This window comes from Oculina patagonica, chromosome 9 (assembly GCF_052425735.1).
Source record: "Oculina patagonica isolate OP01 chromosome 9, crgOcupat, whole genome shotgun sequence".
NCBI lineage: Eukaryota > Metazoa > Cnidaria > Anthozoa > Scleractinia > Oculinidae > Oculina > Oculina patagonica.
In genome coordinates this window covers 20464569-20485351 of record NC_135766.1, presented here as the reverse complement: position 1 = coordinate 20485351, position 20783 = coordinate 20464569, and the positions used below count along the sequence as shown (strand labels likewise).

The 20783-nt window shown below is 41.2% G+C and overlaps 1 protein-coding gene across 1 annotated transcript in view; it reads left to right on the top strand.

Moving 5' to 3' along the window:
• Nucleotides 1-1622: 1622 nt before the first annotated feature.
• The window catches only part of LOC144666356 (uncharacterized), a 39990-nt gene continuing 20829 nt past the window's right edge, over nt 1623-20783 (top strand). Inside the window, exon 1 of the mRNA XM_078527773.1 lies at nt 1623-1753. The gene's annotated coding sequence lies outside the window, so the exon portion shown is untranslated. The remainder of the gene's footprint in view (nt 1754-20783) is intronic.

Genomic DNA, 20783 nt, shown 5'->3' with positions numbered 1-20783 from the left:
GAATTTGAGAGTTTCCACGCTTCGCGCGCGTTCACGTCACGATGCCCAGGATATGACAACCTGTCTCCCGGACGACCTTATCTTTTACATTATATATAACGAAATCCTAACAATTTATCATTGTAAACGACATATACTTTCTAAAAAGTACAGTTTAAATTTATTTTGGTTGGCTGTAGGGAAATATATGTTTGTTAAGTCAACAAGATTCTTAAATATTAGACTTTCCATTGTTTTACTGTATGTGCTACGTGTACTGCAATCAAAAATACGAGACTTTTTTCCCCTTTGAAATGATTTCAAAAATATAATTCCGAACTAATATCTTATCACAATTAGCAGAAATTAGCTATCACAAAATACTCCCCAATCGAGTCAAACGGAATTACAATATTCATTTTACAAGGTGCGTATCCAAAATTTGAATAAGATGTCTATATGTATTTGCAGAAGCATATATAAACCCATGCTTCTGGTATTTGTTAAAAATACCACATTCGCTCGTTGCTTCCCGAGACATTCGTTTACAAGGACGCCGTTTTTAATCGACACGGGTTCAATGACTTCGAAACCGCATCGAAAATGACACGGTTTTTACATGGAACTACTCTTTTTGATTTCGCGACACTATAAGTTTGCGATTTGGGGATGGTTGTATATTTCGCGATACTTTATCATCGCGATTTTGTTTTAAAAGTTTGTAGAGTCTGAGACACTTTATTTTTGCGACTTTGCCGATAAATCGAACATGAAAATACCTTCGCTATTAAGTTAAACAAAAATCAACCAGACTACGTAAAAAATTCTGTATTTGTTTATTTTCGTGATCACGGCACATCAGTTGGTAAGCAGTGAGCTGTCATGCAGGCTATAATGTCTAGTGGTAAAAATAGCGTTGTACAAGTACAAAAAAAACCCGTTAACTTGGGCTAAGTAAAGGAGGTGTACAACTTCTCGATAGGCCAATGAGTGAAAGGATGAATGGAAATAAACTATCGTTGAAAGGGCTGATATTTCACCTAAATGTCATATGTACAGTGCATGTATGGTCTCTTAATTTTCGCCCATGCTAATTTCGCGACACTTTATTTTCGCGACATCAAATTTTTGCGATTTTCTGACAATCATTACGAAATTTAAGGGTAGCGAAAATTAAGTGTAATAAGGTAGCCATTTCTTAAGTGTTTCTGAATGTGACCGTATAAGAAAGCGCGATTTAATAAAGGTAAACGAAAGGCGCAACCACATCGAAAGCGATGCAGTTACAAATTATGAAACCCCGCCGTGTAAACAGCACCTCACGGGTGTCGTGACCGGCTGAAGTTGCCGTTTTCGCAAGCTCTTTTCAAGCGGTAAAAAACGTATAAATCTTTCGCGAACCCAATCTTAAATTGGATTAAACGTTATTATAAATACTTGAGAGATACCATCATTCAGAAAAAAAAGTAAAAGCGACAAAACTTTAGTGTTTGAATAAAATAAAGATTTTTTAACTGCCGACTTTGTTTGCACACCATTGAGACGCATGTTTGGGATGAAAAACATATGTCTACTCATTACATGTTAATTTTGCGTCCAACACGAAAATGTCTCTTTGCCACGTATTGTTTATTGGCCTCGAAGGTATTTTAAGCTTTTATAGCGACAAAAACTCGTTAGTCGTAATCGTACTTTTTCCATTTGCGACATCGTAAACTTTCATCGAACTTCATTCCGCGCTTGTCTCAAGAATCTTCAAAGTGAAAAATTGGAGGTACGCCATAGTAACAGTTGTTTTTTGGGGGGGCGAAAATGTTAACATTTTACTCATTCACAACTTGTGAAATCGGTATTTCGTGCGTCGTTTTAATTCTTATCGCGATTGTAAGATTGTTCGGCCTCTCAATTCAATAGCATCGGACTCCAAGTTGCCCCTGCGAGAAACTGAGTTATATTTATTATGCTTCATTCCTCGGTTGTAAACCGGTAGAAACATTCACGGTATCTTTTAGAATTTTTGTCAACAATTTAGCGGCTCTAGTCATCCACTTGAATAAATAGCGCAACCATTAAAACCTCTTCATTATCCGTTAGGCAAAACTTAAAGACAAAAACTTTAGAACGATTTGAAGGGCGTTATAGCTCTCCGTATGTTTTTATTCGTTTAACGGATAGGCGTTAAGGTACGGTTTTCCCGTGCACGGTCACACAGTGCCCTTGCTGATTCACCCTCCTATCACAGAAAAATCAATAATGGAAGAGGACTGTTACTTTCTAAGATTGCTTTCTAAAATTGAGTGTTAGCCATTGTCACGATATGCGAAGATTTCAAGGCCCACAGCATTAACTAAAAAAAATTAAAGATAACATCCTTGCTTGCAGATTTGATATTCTCAGACTCGTAGACTAAGGAAACTGACTAGCGTGTATTAACCAAAATCATTTTCTCAGTCTGAAATAGTAAATAAAGGACAACAAGCTCGATTTAAGAAAGAACGACTGCAGATTGTTGGTTTTGAAACGCCTCATGTAAATTACCATCAGTTTTTGAGAGTCTTCTCAAGTAACAATAAGAGGACACAATTTTTGTTAGTAGAATGTGCTTGAATTGGCTGATGACCCTTTAGTTAGAGATTTGCGAATTCATACTTTTATTCACGGCTTTACTCGTTGATTAGTCTGAAACGCAACTTATCTGCATGCTATTGGTTTTAAGTTAAGCCTACCCGAATTTTGAAAGACACCATTGAGTATCATCAATCCTATTTTTTATCCTTTTTCAAACAAATTGCCATGTTAGTTAAAAGCATACAGCTATCTAAACTACTGTGATTGCTACGGCTTCTACTTCTGCAGCTACCGCTGAGGCTACTAAGTAAACAACTGCCACTTCTACTTTCACTATCACTACCACTATCACTGTCACTGCCACTGCCACTGCCACTGCCACTGCCACTGCCACTGCCACTGCCACTGCCACTGCCACTGCCACTGCCACTGCCACTGCCACTGCCACTGCCACTGCCTTTGCCACTGCCACTGCCACTGCCACTGCCACTAACACTGCCACTACCACTGCCACTACCACTGCCACTACCCCTGCAACTACCACTACCACTACCACAACCACTACCACTACTACTGCCACTGCCACTACCAACATCACTACCACTACCACTGCCACTGCCACTGCAACTTTCACTGCCACTGCCACTGCCACTGCCACTGCCACTGCCACTGCCACTGCCACTGCCACTGCCACTGCCACTACCACTACCACTTGGCACTATAACTGCCACTGCCAAAACCACTGCCACTACCACTAACACTAACACTAACACTGCCACTGCCACAGCTACTGCCACTAAAACTGCCACTGCCACTACCACCACAACTGCCACTATCACTAGCACTGCCACAACTACTGCCACTAAAACTGCCACTGCCACTGCCACTACCACTACCACTACCACTACCACTACCACTACCACTACCACTACCACTACCACTACCACTACCACTACCACTACCACTGCCACTGCCACTATCACTTTCAGATCCACTACCACTTCCACTACCACTGCCACTACCACTACCACTACCACTACCACTACCACTACAACTAGCAATACCACTGCCACTGCCACTGCCGCTGCCACTGTCACTGCCACTGTCACTGACACTGACACTGACACTGACACTGACACTGACACTGCTACTGCTACTGCTTCTACTACTGCGACTGCTGCTGCAACTGCTTCTACCGCTACCGCTACCGCTACTCCTACTTCTGCTTCTACCACTACCCCTACCACTACCACTACCACTACCCCTACCACTACCACTACCACTACCACTACCACTACCACTACCACTACCACTACCACTACCACTACCACTACCACTACCACTACCACTACCACTACTACTACTACTACTACTACTACTACTACTACTACTACTACTACTACTACTACTACTACTACTACTACTACTACTACTACTACTACTACTACTACTACTACTACTACTACTACTACTACTACACACACATATAAGGTGGGGGTTCTGTGACAACTGTTAAAATCGATTTTTTCCCCTCTAAACTCGTTTTAGAGCAAACATAACAAATATCGCGAGCGCGTGACTTATAAACCACAACAGAGTAAAGAAAATATAAAATGACATCATTAAGCTATTCTTAATGGCAACGAGTCATAATTGATATCACGTGCATTAAATCAAAAGAACAATAGTTGTGCACGTGTACTCTTGCGCAAAGTGCGTAGGTTTATTTTGTAAAGAAATATATCATGCTTGGTCAAGCAGGGAAACCACAACTAATAACTCTTTTTTGAAAGGAAAGCGACGCAGCGCTAAAGCAATCAACCAAAACACATAATAACATTGTCAACATTTTATTACAGTTAATCATCGATACATCTTGATCAATCTTCTTCGCTGCTAGAGTGATCTGTCCCGTCTTCGACGTTTTGCTCAAGCTTCTGAATTTCTTCTTCCACTATTGCAATCTCTGCTTCCTTAGTTTCAAGGCTTTTTGCTAACTCTCGCATCCTGCGACGAATTGCCTTTCTCTGTTAATTAATAATAATGTGCCTTTAGTCTTAACAAAAACAACAGATATAATTGTAAGATGACAATTATATAAAAACTAAGAATGAATTGCTAACCTGCTTTACAAGTCTCAGTCTCTCGGCTAGTTTTCTTGCAAGCCTAATGCGGGCTTGCGTACTTGAACCCTTTGTGCCTTCAGCGAGCGTTTCAAGAAATTGGAAAACGTGTCTTCTGTTTTTTGCCATCTTTGTTCTTGCAAGATCTACGCGACTTCGGTAAATTTATACTTTTACGCGGTGGGCAAGGCGAATAAAAAGAACTGACAAACTATTTTTTTAGTGTGGGTGCCATTCCGAAAGGCGAAAAATAGAACTGACAAACTAGTTTTTTTAGTGTGGGTGTCATTCCGAAAGGTGCTGGAAAAACGATTTGACAGAAAAAAAAATTTTCAGAACATTTGCTGCACCTTTCGGCATTTTCAACACCTTTCGGAATGTATGACTCATCTGTTATAAAAAACAGGGAAAAGCCATTTCTTTATGGCCGGAAGTTCAAGATTATTCTGTGAAAACATTTTCATTTTACCTCATCGGTTTGGCTTCCAACGTTTATTTTGCCTCGTTCAGACAATAAACATTGCTCAATGTAACATAAGACAGCGAAGACACGCGATTCTCGCGATTTTGTCACAGAATTAATTCCTATTGAACAAATGCTTCTCATTGGGTATAACGCCAACATGTCTGCTGCAAGTTATTCGAAAGAAGTTTTGCAAGCACTCTTGAAGGAAATTCGTGACTTTAAAGAAAATCCACAATGGAACAACAATTTTTTATTGGCCCAATCCGATTTCAACGAATGGCTACGCGTGTGGAAAATGACCATACCAGAAGGAAGCCGAATCAGCAAAGACCTTTTTGTCTTTCAAAAGAAAACAAAAGGAAAGTTCGTTGATTTGGTAGAGAATGAAATAATAGATTTGAAAGACATAAAAGTGAGTTTTGAGATTAAAATAAAGTTTACAAAAGAAAATTTAAAGACTGGCGTAATACAAGAGATGGAGCATTATTTTAAAGAAAAAGAACCCCACGTTTTTAACGAACATAATAAACAACAGATAAAACAAGAGTTTGATAGATTTATTGAAAGAGCAAAGGGCCAAATTGAGGCTTGGTCAGAGCGCGGCTCAGGCTGGGTTATTGAAAGAATAACCGAAGCGTACTTGAATGTTGCACGCTATCAGCCGCTACGTGGAGGAACTTACTTACCTCTCCCAGCCAATTTGGCAAACAAGAAAGCAATCATTAACGTACGAAACAGGGACAACGAATGCTTGAAGTGGGCTCTAAGAGCTGCTTTATTTCCTGTAACGAAAGGTAAGAACCCAAAAAGACCAAGCAGCTATCCGGCCAATGACGATATAAACTATCTTGGAATTGACTTTCCAACGCCAGTAAAACAGATTGACAAGCTCGAGGCTCAAAACAGCAACCTCGCAATAAATGTGTTCGGCTGGGAAGACAATCTTGTGATTGTGCACAGAATAAGCAAAAAAAGAAGCAGTTGTGCCTCGGATAAACTTGATGTTAATTGAGTCAGGATTAATTCAGCACTACTGTTTTGTAAAAAGAGTAAGCGCTCTGCTTTTTGATCAGAGCAAACATCGTACTGCAAAACACTTTTGCATGATGTGCTTGACCGGTTTTACAAGATCTGACTTGCTCGAGAACCACGAAAAATATTGCAATGGCATGAACGGCAGGCCGACAAGGATCGAAATGCCTGAAAAAGGTGAAAATTACCCTTTATTTTCAGAACTATCACAAACAGATGAAGGCTCCTTACGTAATTTATGCCGACTTTGAGGCATTGGTTAGAAAGATTCCTGGCTGCGAGCGTAGTCCAGAGAACAATCCAAAAAGCTACACAGAAAAGACGGAAAAGCATGAAGCATGTGGTTTTTCTTACACAGTTGTAAGGAGTGATGGCAAAAGCACGCGGCCAGTAGTCTACAGAGGCAAAAACACTGTTGAAGTGTTTTTGAAGCATCTTTTAAATGAAGAGAAAAGAATACGAAGTAGTTTGAAAATACAAAAGCCACTTATGATGACGGCCAAAGATTGGAAAGAACACAAAAACGCAACAAGTTGCCACATTTGCAATAAAAGTTTGATAAGAGATTCCTTTTTTGACTCATTTCCTGTTTGGGACCATGACAAAGGTATTTATTGCGGCCAAAGCCACAAATGTTGTTATTACGAGGCACTCAAAAAAATAAATTTTGTTGGGCCAAAAAGAGAAAGAAAAGAAAAAGACAAAATAGACCAATGGATTTCAAACAATCAGGAAAAATGTTTGTTTTGCGCAGAACCTTTTACGAAGCAAAATTTCAAAGATTCTGTCAAAGATCATTGCCACATAACAGGTAAGTTTCGAGGATCTGCGCACAACGCATGTAATCTGAAATTGCGAATAAACCCAAAGACGGACCAAATACCAGTTGTTTTTCACAACCTGAGGGGCTATGATGCACACCATTTAATGCAGGTGATGTCAAAGCTGCCGCTTGCATCAAAGAAAGAGGTGAAATATGGTGCCAACAACATGGAGGTAAAATGTGTTGCCAACAACATGGAGAAATACATTACATTTTCATTAGGTGGTTTGCGTTTTATTGACAGCTTAAACTTTCTTCAAGAAAGCCTGGATTCACTGGTAAAAGCAACGCCCAAAGAGGAATTGAAAATAACAAAAAACATATCAAAAAGAAACAGCGAAAAAAACGAAGAGTTTGAAGCAAAACCGCTAAAAGAAAAAATAAAAGAAATTTGTGAAAATGCAGAACTTCTTTTCAAAAAGGGGATCTATCCTTACGAATACATGGACTCATTGGATAGATTTAATGAGACAAGTTTGCCTGAAAAAGAAAAGTTTTATAGCAAGCTTAACGATGAACACATAACTGACGAAGAATACGAGCATGCAAAGAGTGTGTGGAAAACTTTTGGGTGTAAAACGCTGGGAGATTACCATGACCTTTATGTTGAAACGGATGTAACTCTTTTGGCTGATGTTTTTGAGAACTTTCGAAATATATGTAAAGAAAAGTATGAGCTCGATCCAGCAAACTATTTTACTTCTCCTGGCCTTTCTTGGGATGCACTATTGAAAAAGACAGGAGTACAGCTTGAGCTACTGACAGACTACGACATGCATCTTTTTGTGGAAAGGGGAATAAGAGGAGGCATTTCCATGGTAAGCAAGAGATACGCAGAGGCCAACAATCCTTACGTTGATGGATACGACGACAAAAATCCAAAAAAATACATAATGTACCTTGATGCAAACAACCTTTACGGGTGGGCAATGAGCAAGCCACTGCCAAAGAGTGGTTTTAGATGGAAAAGAGTTATGCCAACAGAAAAAGAAATTATGAGAAAAAAGGAGTTTGAAAAAACCGGCTGGATTTTGGAGGTAAACCTCGAATACCCTGCAGAACTTCACGAAGAGCATAATAGCTACCCATTAGCACCTGAGAAAAAGAAAATAAATAAGGACTTGTTTTCACCCTACCAAAAGGAATTGATAAAAAACCTTGATCTGGACCCACCAGACAGCGAAAAGCTTGTTTTAACTCTTGAAGACAAAACTTATTATGTTGTGCATTATCGAAACTTGCAGTTTTATTTGAAACAAGGAATGAAACTCAAAAAAGTGCACAAAGTGTTGGAGTTTGAACAAGAATGTTGGATGGAGCCGTACATCCGGATGAACACAGAATTTAGGAAAAAAGCGAAAAACGACTTTGAAAAGAACTTTTACAAGCTAATGAATAACTCAGTTTTCGGAAAAACAATGGAAAACCTGCGTAACCATGTTGACATAAAAATAGTACGAAGCAATGAAACAAACAAAATAAGAAAAATGGTTGCCAGCCCATTGTACTCAAGGCATGTAATGTTTTCAAACGATCTGGTCGGGATTGACATGCGCAAAAGCAAACTGTTTCTTAATAAGCCTGTCTATACAGGGATGACTATCCTTGACAACAGCAAGACACTGATGTACGACTTCTTTTACAACCATCTAAAAAAGTTGTACGGCCCGCGTTGCGAGCTCTTGTATACAGATACAGACAGCCTTTTGCTGGAAATAGAAACAGAAGACGTTTACGAAGACATGTGTTGGAACAAAGAAAACTCTATACGACACAAGCGACTATCCCAAAGAACATTTCCTTCATTCAGCGAAGAAAACAAAAAGGTTTTGGGAAAAATGAAAGATGAATGCAATGGAACGCCAATAGCAGAGTGTGTTTGTTTGAGGTCCAAAATGTACTCGATAATGACTGATGTAGAAAGTGAAAAGGTTTTGAACAAAAAAACGACAAATCCCGAAATACATCAGAGTGTGATTGTACGGGACAAAAATGTACTCGATAATGACTGATGTAAAAGTGAAAAAAGTTTTGGACAAAATAAACGACAAATTTACCGAAACCTTAATATCATATTGCTTTTGTACGGGACAGAAAAAGCCATCAATAAAGGTGGACGAAAAAAAAAATAAAAAAAGCAAAAGGGGTAAAAAAAAATGTTGTCAAAAAGTAAATAATCCACGAACAGTACAAAAAAACGCTTTTTGAAACAAAACAGTTATGGCATGGAATGAACATACTTAGAAGCGAGGGTCATGAGATTTACGGAATGCATCTCAACAAGGTCTCGCTGTCGCCTTTTGACTCAAAGCGATGGATAGCGGATGATGGGATACATACAAATGCTTACGGGTATAAGCTTGCGAAACAAAGCCGACTTTTATAGCTTTTTTAGGGTTACCTTTGCGAAGGTGGTAACTGTGTATTTGGAGGAATAACAAGCAATTCTTCACGCACAAAGCCGCGCTTTGGACCATCGTGCAAGTAATAAAGCACTGGCTGATCAGGTTTAGTAACAGACCTTTCGATGCTGTAGACTTTTAATGACCAAATCGGATCTGTTGCCCTTTTTATGCCGCTTTCTAGCTCGCCAGGTTGGTAGAGATAGCGCACATTAACGAGAGAGGGTATTTTTTTTTCTTTCTTGCCAACAGGCCTTGTATATTTTGAGGACGGTTTGGACGAAACAGCCTTTTCTTTGATTGCAGCAGCAGGTTTTTTTCCAGTAAGACTGGTAACTTCGTTGTTCAGAGCGGTAACAACTTCGGGAAGCCTTTTTACCCACACTGTCGACCGCTGGCCAGATGGCAGGTTCATCTCGACACCGTACTGATAACCAAACAGGCGCCCTGCCAGTGTTTGATTAAAACGTTCAACAATAGCTTGATCTCTGTGAATGTTAACACGCCCGCGTCTAATATAGGTTTTGTGATTTTCCATTTCTTTGGTAACAGCTCCCATGAATTCGCGACCAGGGTCAACTTGAAGCATCTGTGGCCATTTTAGTGCACTTCGCCTGTAAATTGCCTGAAAACCTTTTGCAACCTCAGTTGAATCTTTGGAGGTCAAAGGCTCGGCCTCTTTGAAACGGCTGGCAACGTCAACAACAGTCAGAGCGTATTTGTAAACTTTTCGCCCTCTCGGCACTTTGTCGTGTGGCAGAAAAAGAAGGTCCGCCTGATGGACCGCGTTAGGAGAAGAAACATCAAATTTTGGGCGAGGAACGTATCGTGGTGCCGGAAGGTTGATCTGCCAAAGGGCCTGCTTAACGAGCCACTTTTTTGCAGCATCTTCGGAAACCTTGGCCGCCTCGGCTAATTTTTTTATCGCAGCAATTCCCTTCCAGTAGCCCTGGGGGCTATAGTAGACTTTTGAGATCTTTGCGTCCATGTGCGTATACAAGAAAAAAAATAAAAGTTTAAAGAAACCGAAAGGCAGCGTACCCAAGAGCAAGAGCGCCAGCGCCAACAAACATCAGTTCACCTTGTTTCTGCTGCTCGCTTGGCTGATAAAAATCAGAGAACTTGGGCTCTTTCGGAGGAATCATTTGTTTGTCAGGATGTGCCTGGTTGTAGAGTTTGAAAGCGTAGTCAGTGTTCGTAAAGTTTTGTTTCGCTTGCTGTTTGATCTCATTGTTGGTTTCGATCCAGTCGAGTAGCTTGGTGCGGTCGCGAGAGTATTTCGCATAAGCAGCCTGGTAAGCCTCGAGAGCTTTGTCGTGTCTTTCTTTTTCTTTCAAAGCGGCGTCATCTCCGCCACCCAAAGCTCGAGCAAGGTAGTTGCCGCCAATGAAAGCAGCAGCGTTCAAGATTGCACCGCCAGCCATAATCGCGATGCTTGCCATGGTTGAACTTTGTTAATATATTATGTACAATTTTTTAATTGCGAGTTCTTGCGGCTCGTGCTCAGCTTCACTGAGCATCTGGAAGAATTTTCTGGTCTTCGAGGTACTTTTTGAGTGCAATGCTGCCTGCCATGACGGCCGTGAACTTTGCATAGTTCATAAAACTGCTGCTTGGGTCTGATGTAAAGTTTTCTTTTACAACTTTTTTGGCAGCCCAGCCAATTCCGGCTGCGAGGCCAGTAAGAGTGGCGGCATCCATAAGTGTTTTAACGAGCTTGTTGTCGGACATGTTGTTTTGATATAAAATGAAAATAAATATTCAAATTAAAAAATAATTTTAATATCTGCGAGCCCTTTTGCTTAAGCGGCTTTAGAGCAACACTTTGTTGAAGCTTTGCCAGCTGCGAAACCCTCATCATACCTTTTTTTTCTTTCCTCCTCTTCTACTCTTTCGGCTTCTTCAGCTTCTCCCTCAGCTTCTCGCTCTTCTTCTTCTTCTCTATCTCTTTCACGAGTCAAAATAGAAAGCCCATAAAAGCTTACACCCCACCAAACAAAATAAGAACCAAATGCAATTAAAGCACACGCACCCTTTTCAAGAGGACCCATTTTATAATAAAAAAAAAATAAATGTTTAAAATAAAATTAATTAATGTTTTCAAGAGCTTCTTCATTGGTAAAGAGCCAGTAACACAGAAATCACTTGCTTAAACTTTAGTACATCAAATTAACATCATGCCCCGCGGAATTAAAGGTTTTTTTCCATTTCAGCAAACACCAAACTTTTTGCTTCTTCAATCTTCTCTTTTCTTTTTTCTTCATTTTCTATTTTTTCATACTCTTTTTCAAGTGTTCTTAACTCCGCATACTGCCTGTTTAAACTTTCCATAGATTTTTCACCAATAGCATTTAAAATTTTTAATTCTTCTGGTTTCAGCCGGTTTACAAAGCCTTTTACCTCTTCCAAAGCAGCTTTTGCTCGTGCCTCATCTTCTTCAAAGCATTTTGCAAGCATAGAAAACGAAACAAAGTTTCCAAAATCCATTGGGCCAGGCATAGTGTATGTCCTCGTGTCGGTCATCGTTTTTCGTATACTTAAAAAAATCGAATGTTTAAATGAAAAATAAATATTCAAAATAAATTTTTTTAATCCATCGGACGGATTCCTCTTTGTGTGCGAGGTCTAATGACATTTTTGATTGTCGAAGCTGTTGGTTGTGTGTCCCAAAGCGCGGGATCCCTCTGGGATTCCTTGTGAGTCATCAGTTATAAGAGTTGGTGGAGCTTTAAATGTTGGACTTCTTTTTTCGTTTATAAAGGCTTTTATGTCTTCGCGTTTCACATAAGTTGTAACGATTGCAACGCCGATACCAAGCAAAGATATCCATTGATTTGTGGTGAGACCGCTTGATTGCGGCTGAGCCTCGGTCGGAGCTGGTGCCACGGGCGTGCCCGAAGGGCTCGAGCCCAAAGGGCTCGGAGTTACACTTCGCTTAGCAGATGCAGATTTCTTTTCCTTTTCTTTTGCAATTATTGCAGCAGCCTCGACAGCAGCTTTTTTCTGTGCTTCACGAGCCTGTTTCGTTTTTTCAGCTGCAAGCTTGCCAGCAGCCACTCGCTTTGGATTTTTGGCAGGCTTTGTTGCAGGAGTTGTTGAAGTGACTGGAGAAGAGGTAGAAACAGGAGCGCGCTCTTGCGGGGGGCTTCCGCCCCGGAGCGAAGCTCCCGCGGTAACTCCGAAGGAGTTACTTTCCAATTCACGTTGTTCGAGCTCGGCCATTATATTTATGAAAAAAAATTATATTTAAATAGAAATTTTCTCAGCAAGATTTTTTCTAAGCAATTGATAAGCATTTATCAGTAATTCTTTAGCAATTTCTTAGCATTGTTTAGTAAATCTTGTGAGTATTACTCAACAAGATCTGGCTGCGCGCCCTTGAGGGGGCCGCCCATCGGGCTTGTCTCCTTTGGAGTTACTTTTTTTGATGAGTCGTACTCGTAATCAATATATTTTGCTGTTATCAAAGCAGCAGAAGTAGGAGCAAGAAGCTTGCCGTAATTGAAAGACAAACTGCCGACAAGATTGGAAAGCTCGCTGTTTATAATGTAGTCATTTTTAAGCTCTTTTTGTAAAGCTTCAATATTTTTCATGGGCACAAACAGACTTGCTGCTTTTGTTAAAAGAGTTAGCGCGCTGTCAATAAGATTTTCCGTTGTCTTGGTGCCAACGTATGCCTCATACCTCTTGAAGTACTTTTCAACTTCTTTATCTGTAAAGCGCTTCACCTGCTCGTGTGTCAGCTGCACACCGATTGCTTCTTTGGACTTGCCTGTTGAAACAAGGATTGCAAGCCTCTCGCGTAAAGCAGGAATGTTTGGTCCTTGCATAGCCTCTTCCATTGCGCTTTGTGTACTTTCTGGTTCAGATCCAAGCATTTCCATTACGGAAGCTAATTCTTGTTCACTTGCAGCTTGGTTCACGCTCTCTGAAGTGGAAGTTGCGAAAGGATCACTCATGATTATATTACGCTAAAATATGTTCAATAAAAAAATTTTGTTCCGTAAGGGTGGCGATGAGAAATGACAAGATGCGAAAACTTATTTTTTTTTAGCTTTAAAATGATTTCTTTGTAATCCTCATGGGAGAGTTCGCCAGCGTAATCCTCAAAGATTGCCTTCGTGGTCTTAGCAGAGGGGGTGTAAAAGAAAACGATTGCCGCTACATTTTCGCGGAATGAGGGGGTTATGCTTGTCAATTTTTGAGTCAACACCCATATGCTCAAGCCTGCGTGGCGAGCAGAGAAAGCAAGATTGACCAACTCCCCTGTTCTTCTCATTACATCTTTTGAAGAAGCGCAGTCGTCGAGGATGATAAGCGTGTTCGTACCCTCAAAAATAAATCTTGTTAGCCTTAACCAAGATTCAACCTCGTGCTGCTCGCAAATAAAAACATAAAAGCGGGGATCTTCCACCGCAAAGCGAAAATAAGTCTTGTTGTGCGTGAACGTCGGGCAGATTAGCACGATGTAGTCAAACTTGCCGCGGAAAGGGCCACAAAGCTTATTAACCAAGTACCTTGTTTTTCCTGAGTTCGTTGGTCCCACAATGAGGGCGTTGAAGGGTATATTGGCAGGATCCATCTTCGTTTGTATATATTATAAAAGCACAGATTCTAACTGCCTGCCAATTATATTCATTTGGGCGTCGCTAATTACGTAAATGTGGCAGTTCAAATTACCTGAGCCGCTTGCTTTCCTCTCTAGCTCAAGCTGGACACCGTCCTTTGAGTTCGCAAGGCGCGTGCCGCTTCCATGCATCAAGTGGTCAGCCATGGAACGCAGATCAATAAGAAGGCCAAACTTGTCTTCTGTGTAAAACTTTTGCAGAGTCATGTGCTGCGTTTTATTTTTTTCTTTCATGTGGAATCTTTTAACTTCTCCCCAAATGTCCATTCCTTCGATGCCGTTGTTGTACAGCATGTTTGGCGAGCCGTTGACAGTGATGCTTACTTTTGTAAGGTCCGGGTTAATGTACTTTTCCGAGCTCCTTGCACCTTTGTTATATTGCTCAATAAATAGGAGCAAGATACCTTTCATGGACCTCCTCTGCGGGTTGACCCTTAGATTCAGACGTGTGTCGGAGCCTTTTGCAAAAGTCGCCACTTTATCCCTCTGGATGTGGTCGTAAGCGAACTCTTTGCCGCCCGAATAAGCGCTGAACGCTTCATCTGCAATTGCCTTGCTTCTTATCATCTCGTACTCCAGCTGGATGTTTGTCAACTTGTATTTCAGTTTTGTTGTATCTGAGCCTCTGACCACATGTTCGGCTGCCGCGAGCTTCAGTTCGAACACAAGTTCATTGAATAGAGCCTGAGGATAAAAATGCCCCATGGTCAGTTAAAATCTGGTGATCCAGACGGATGCGGTATTTATTACCATATAGCTCATTCAGCCTTTTTTCTGCTTCGACTCCTGAAGTTTTCTTATCGCCAGCATTTGAGCGAATTTTGTTAAGGTCCTCGCTCTGAATGCCCACTGGCACCCTGTCGTCGCGCTCCTCCTGCGAAAGGAAAAAATCCTCAAATATTTTGTAGATGTCATAGCCAACCGTGTCCTGCACGACGGTGCCTTCGTACTTTACAACAAAATCGTCGACCAGAGCTCGGCTGACGTTGTCAACCAGAAAGTTGTTGGCATGGCCTCCGCTCAAGTCGATGTTGAAGCGCAGCGCCAGCGAGCCAGGCACAATGACCTCGTTTTCGTTCAGCTTTGGCACTGAAACATACAACGTTTCCTCTGGATTGGCTTCAGTGCGGTCAAAAGTGATTCGTTTTACAGCTCGCTCGGCTTTCAGTGCACCGAGTATTTTCTTTGTGCGTCCCGGTCGAAGGTTTTCTTGAACAGCAGCCATCTCTCGATTGGTTTTATTGTTAAATTGAAAAGTTTAATTTGAAAATATATATAAATTAAGCGATGGCAACAGGTGGTGGTGATTTTGGATTCGAGGACCCTGATTTGGACCAAGATCTTGACCACAACAGTGATAACGATGATGAAGAGGAACAAGAGGTCGACACAACCCGACCATTTCAGCCCGGGATGGCATCCACACCCTACCATGGGGGTGAAGAAATTCAAATGCAAACGATGCAGCACGAACAGAGCGGGCTGCCTGATACATCCTACGTTGAAACACCTTTGTTGGGAAGCCCCTTCTAAGTGTCATCAAGATGACAAACTTTTTGCGGCAATGACTTGACAGAGCTAAAGATTTTATTAAAAGAAAATTCCCCAAAGTGAACTTCGCAAAAATAGGCCCAATCGGTTTCAGAAAAGGAAGCCTGGCAAAAATGATACAACAATCGTTTCATTTGGAGCAAAAGGTGGTGAGACAGAAATTTTAAAAAAAGATGGTAGTGGTCTTCTCAAAAAATTCACAGACAAGTTTAAAGCCTCCCTTGGGCAGGAAGCAGAATCTCTGATTGCTCAAGACAATGAAGAAATACGAGAAACCAGACAAAGATTAAGAGAAGCTGAAATTCAACAACAACAGGCGGAAAGAATTGGCATTCAAAAAGAAAAGGCCGCCCAAGAAGTGCGAGATCTGAGAATAAGAATCGAGCGAGCTCAAGCCAAGATTGATCAACTTGGGTCAAATGTTGAAAATGAATCAGAATTGCGCGAGCTGCAGCAAAGGATAAAAAACTATAAAACGGATTTTGAAAACGCAAAAAAAGAAGTTGCTGCTCTTGAAAAACAAGCAAAGCAGAAGGCAAAAGAACAAACACGAGCCGACCAACTAAGGGCAAGCCTCGCTGCCAAAGAGAGAGAAAGAAACACTTTGCAAGAAAGGCTCAACGATACAAGAGCGTTGGATGATCTTAAAGAGCAAGAAGATGAGCTCAAGCGCCAAAACGAGGAAGACAAAAAAATTATTGAGGATGAGAATGCCTCCCCCACTGACAAACAAGCTGCGGAAGAAAGAGTTGCAGAAAGAACCGAGGAGCTCGGGCGTTTGCAAACGCAGATTGCCGAAAGAGAAAGGGCGCTTCCACTTCGTGAGAGGATCAAAGAGATCTTCAAAAAATATGGCGTGACAGTTACAGCGATCTTTCTTGCTTCTGGTGTCACGATTGGTGCTGTAATTGGTGCCATTACAAACTCTTTGAAGGCCACCGGCAAAGCGTTGGGAAAAGGCCTAAGTGATGTTGGCTCAAAGGTTGCGTCAGCTCTGCCCGGTCTTATTGGCTCGATTGTTAGCTTTCTTTTCAAAACCGCTGGTCAAGCCATCGGTTTTCTTGCTGAACACACCTGGCTGCTTATCCTTGCTGCGGTTGCTTTTCTTGTTGAAAAATACATCAAAAAGAGACGTTAGCGCATAAGGGTGTAGAGCAAAGCTGCTGCTCCAACCGCGCCAACAGCGACAGTTGCTTTGTTTATTTCGTGTGAATCATTGGCTACGGCCTTCGTAGCTTTAGCGCTTTGCGCGTTGCTAGCTGGTGTTTCAGCAGCGCTTGCGGCAGGTGCCTGATTTTTTTTTGCTGTGGCGCTCTTGTGTATAGGATTTGAAGGGTGGCTGTTTGGTGGGTTGATTTTTGATGGTCCTCCGGCCATAAGTTTAAGAGCTGATTTTTTTGTGGAGGTATTAACACCATTATTTACTCCAACTTTCATTCCTCCAACAGCCTGCTTAAGTTGGTTGTTGTAACCAACAACGCTTTCTGTATTTATTACCATCTTGGCGGGCATAAGCCAGGCACCTGGGCAGACGGCAAGGTTAAGCCGAACCTTAGCCTCATCGATTGCGAGTTGGTATCTTTGGACCGACTTTGCCAGATCAGGTTGCCTTATAGCGTCTTCAACCAACACGAGGAACTCACTTTGAGCCTCCTTTGCGCGGCCGCCTGTGCCAAGTATGCTACTTCGAACGTTGACCTGCGAACCCAAAATACAGTAGACAAAAGCCTCTATCGACTGGTTTACTCTCGACAAACCTGCTTGGGTCAACCCTTCCGCGGCGTTAGGACAAAACCAGTCTGCCTGTGCATTTGCGGAATCATCAGGCTCTATGTATTGAATCAAGTTACCCTTTATTGCCGCTCCCCCTTCGTCCGAAAATTTATCGTAATCAGGGTATTTTGCCCCAGAATGTTTCGGACCAATATTTGAGATCCAGATATAAACGTCACCCAGTCCGTGGTTCGCGCCTCTTGTAAAACGAAAATCGCTTGACGGGTCGACACCGAACTCAGCGCATATTCTTTTATACGAAGCCACGTCGTACTTGTTGTCGAACTCGCTAAACGTTGGGTTGCCAGGCAAGGCGCTTACGCTCTGAATTCCACCCATCTGAAACAATATTCGCCTGATTGTGAAATAAACGTGAAAAAGGTAAAAATTACGCACAACCGGAGGCAAGCTGAGAGCTGAGTGCTCTTCATCGAAAATCTCTCGACTGATCCCACTGCCTGTTGTCGCGCACCAGACAGCAAAGTTAAGTTGCTGAGGCCAGTAGCCCATATTTTGGCAAGCAAGCCACCTTTTTGACTCTTTTCCTGATGTATGCTTCAGTTTTGTTTTTTGAAAAATCTCTCTTAATTTCGTTGTGAAATATTGATCTGATGTTACGTAGATGTTGATTTTGCTGTTAAATATTTTTTTCAAACTCGGTGCGGCTTCGTGAAATCCAACCGCGGGAATTGGCAAAGATGAGCCTTTTGCGCCGCTTGGTGACAGCTGTTGTGGAAAACCGCCTGAAATTTTATTCACCCCCAGTGCTTTTTTCATCTCTGGGCTCCAATATTTGCTGTCAGAGCCAAAAACATTTATCAAATGGCCTTGCCCTGCCTTAAAATAAATGTCTGCCGTTGCTGTATGGTTGTACGCGAACTCAACCTGTGCAACAAATTTTGTTCGGTCAGCGTTTGGATATTTTGCAAGAAAAGGTTTCCATGCCTTGTCTTTTGCCGCTTGAGAAATTTTAGTTGCTTCTGGGGTTTTCATCCACTTCATAAAATCTCTTTCTTTGGAATCAAGAAAAGTTGATTGAGAAATGTCATCAGCTCTCGGAATAGGCGGAGCCATTTTATATTAAAGATTTATTTTTCAAAAGATAATTATAAAGATGGTTGTGCTCACTGTCACCACAACAGAAAATCCTCACACTGTGAATTTCGATTATCCTATTCCAAAACCGAGCTATATCAGGCTTCTGTCATCTCATATTCCTAACTCTTGGTTTAATCTAAAAGAGAACGGAAAAATCATTTTTATAAATGAAAAGATGAAAAGCCGATCGATGTGATCCCTTTCCGGCTGGTCATTACACTCTCAAAAGGTTGGCAAGTGAATTGAAAAATAATTTTTCCAAACATCGTATTGAATTGCCCACAGATATTAGTACTCCACTTGGCCAGCTTGTAATCACAAATGCCCAGTTTAAAAAAATAATTGTTGATCCAAATATGTCTAATTCACTACTGCGAAACAATTACACTTCGCATTTAGGAACTATAACTTATATAAGAAGATTAAATTCTCCCACAACTTATTTCATTCATTGCGATTTAGTTGACAGAGAACAGAATCTCTTTAATGGTAAACCATCTTCTGTTTTATCTTGTTTCGACATCCGAGGAAAGGCTTACGAAAACATAAATTACAAAAGTGAACAGCCCAATGTCTTGCGTGACGTTATGGCTGATGCACAAGTGACATCTCTGACTCTTTCGATTAGAGATGAGAATGGAAATCCATTCGATTTTAACGGCTCAAATCTTACATATGAGCTGGAATTGAATTAAATTAAATACAAAAATAACTTTTATGTATACGACCATGTCATCTGCTAATGTTCTCCCGAGTGCCCCTGCTTATGGTGATCGCGAAGAAACACAACTTTATCCAAGCCTCCCAACAAATGCCGAGAATTTTCGGCTGACTGAAATAAGTAAAATTGAAAAAGAAATATCCGCTGAAGCTGAGCATTACAGGCTTGTGTTAAAAAAAATATAAAAAAGTCCGGAAAGTTATTCACTATTCCGTGGTCTGTCTTGGCGCCGTGACGGCAGCTCTGTCTTCTGGAGCTGTTGCGACTTCACTTACTGGTGTTGGAATTGTTATCGGCGTGCCTGTTGCAGCAGTAGCAGGTATATCTGGCGCAGCTTCCACTGGCCTGTCAGTTATCAACAAAAAGCTTGAACGTAAAGTTAATAAGCACTCAAGAATCCTCGCTCTGGCTGTTGCAAAACATGACTCGATAAACAGCTCTGTCTCACAAGCTCTGAATGATAATCTTGTTTCTGACAAAGAGTTTCAACTGATCACACGAGAAATGCAGAAATATCGCCAACTTAAAGATACTTTACGCTCAAACTTTGCAAAAAACAAACAAATTCACTCCAGCCAGACATCGGAAAAATTCGGGAAGAAATCAAGAGAGAAGAACGCAAAAGATTGGAAAAAAAACTTCTCGAAAGCGCCACCGACATTTCGAAATAAAATTTCAGTCCAATAAAACATTTTTTTCATTTTATAAAAGAATGATTGTCTGCGCTCATCTTGTCGTTTACTTTGTGTTTGAATATTTCACGCCCGAGTGTCAAAAAAATATTCGATACATAACCCGCGATGTTGTTTATTGCCTGAACGAGGCAAAATAAAAGGTTACAGCGCACTTAAAGTGACTTTCAGCCGAGTCGAAAGGATTAAATCTGAGTGTGCAAAAAATACAACTAAGTTGAAGCGAACAGCGAGAAATTGCGTGACCCACAGCGGCATGCAAATTTTTTTTTGTGTGTGCGTGGGTGTACAAAGTCGGGGGATTACCCGAATGATATTTTTAGACGTTTGTAAATTGTTTTCATTCCTGTGTGCTAAAATCTGAGTTCTAAGCACTCTGGAATGCAAAATCTATTGTTTTACACGTGCACAACTATTGTTCTTTTGATTTAATGCACGTGATATCAATTATGACTCGTTGCCATTAAGAATAGCTTAATGATGTCATTTTATATTTTCTTTACTCTGTTGTGGTTTATAAGCCACGCGCTCGCGATATTTGTTATGTTTGCTCTAAAACGAGTTTAGAGGGGAAAAAAAATCGATTTTAACAGTTGTCACAGAACCCCCACCTTATATGTGTGTACTACTACTACTACTACTACTACTACTACTACTACTACTACTGCTGCTGCTGCTGCTGCTGCTGCTGCTGCTGCTGCTGCTGCTGCTGCTGCTGCTGCTGCTGCTGCTGCTGCTACTACTACTACTACTACTACTACTACTACTACTGTACTGGCACTGCCAATGCTTATGCTGCTGCTACTGCTACTGCTTCTACTGCTGCTGCTGCCGCTGCCGCTGCTACTACTTCTTCTACTACCACTACTTCTACTTATGCTACTTTTGCTACTACTTTTGCTAGTACTATACTATTGCTAGTACTACT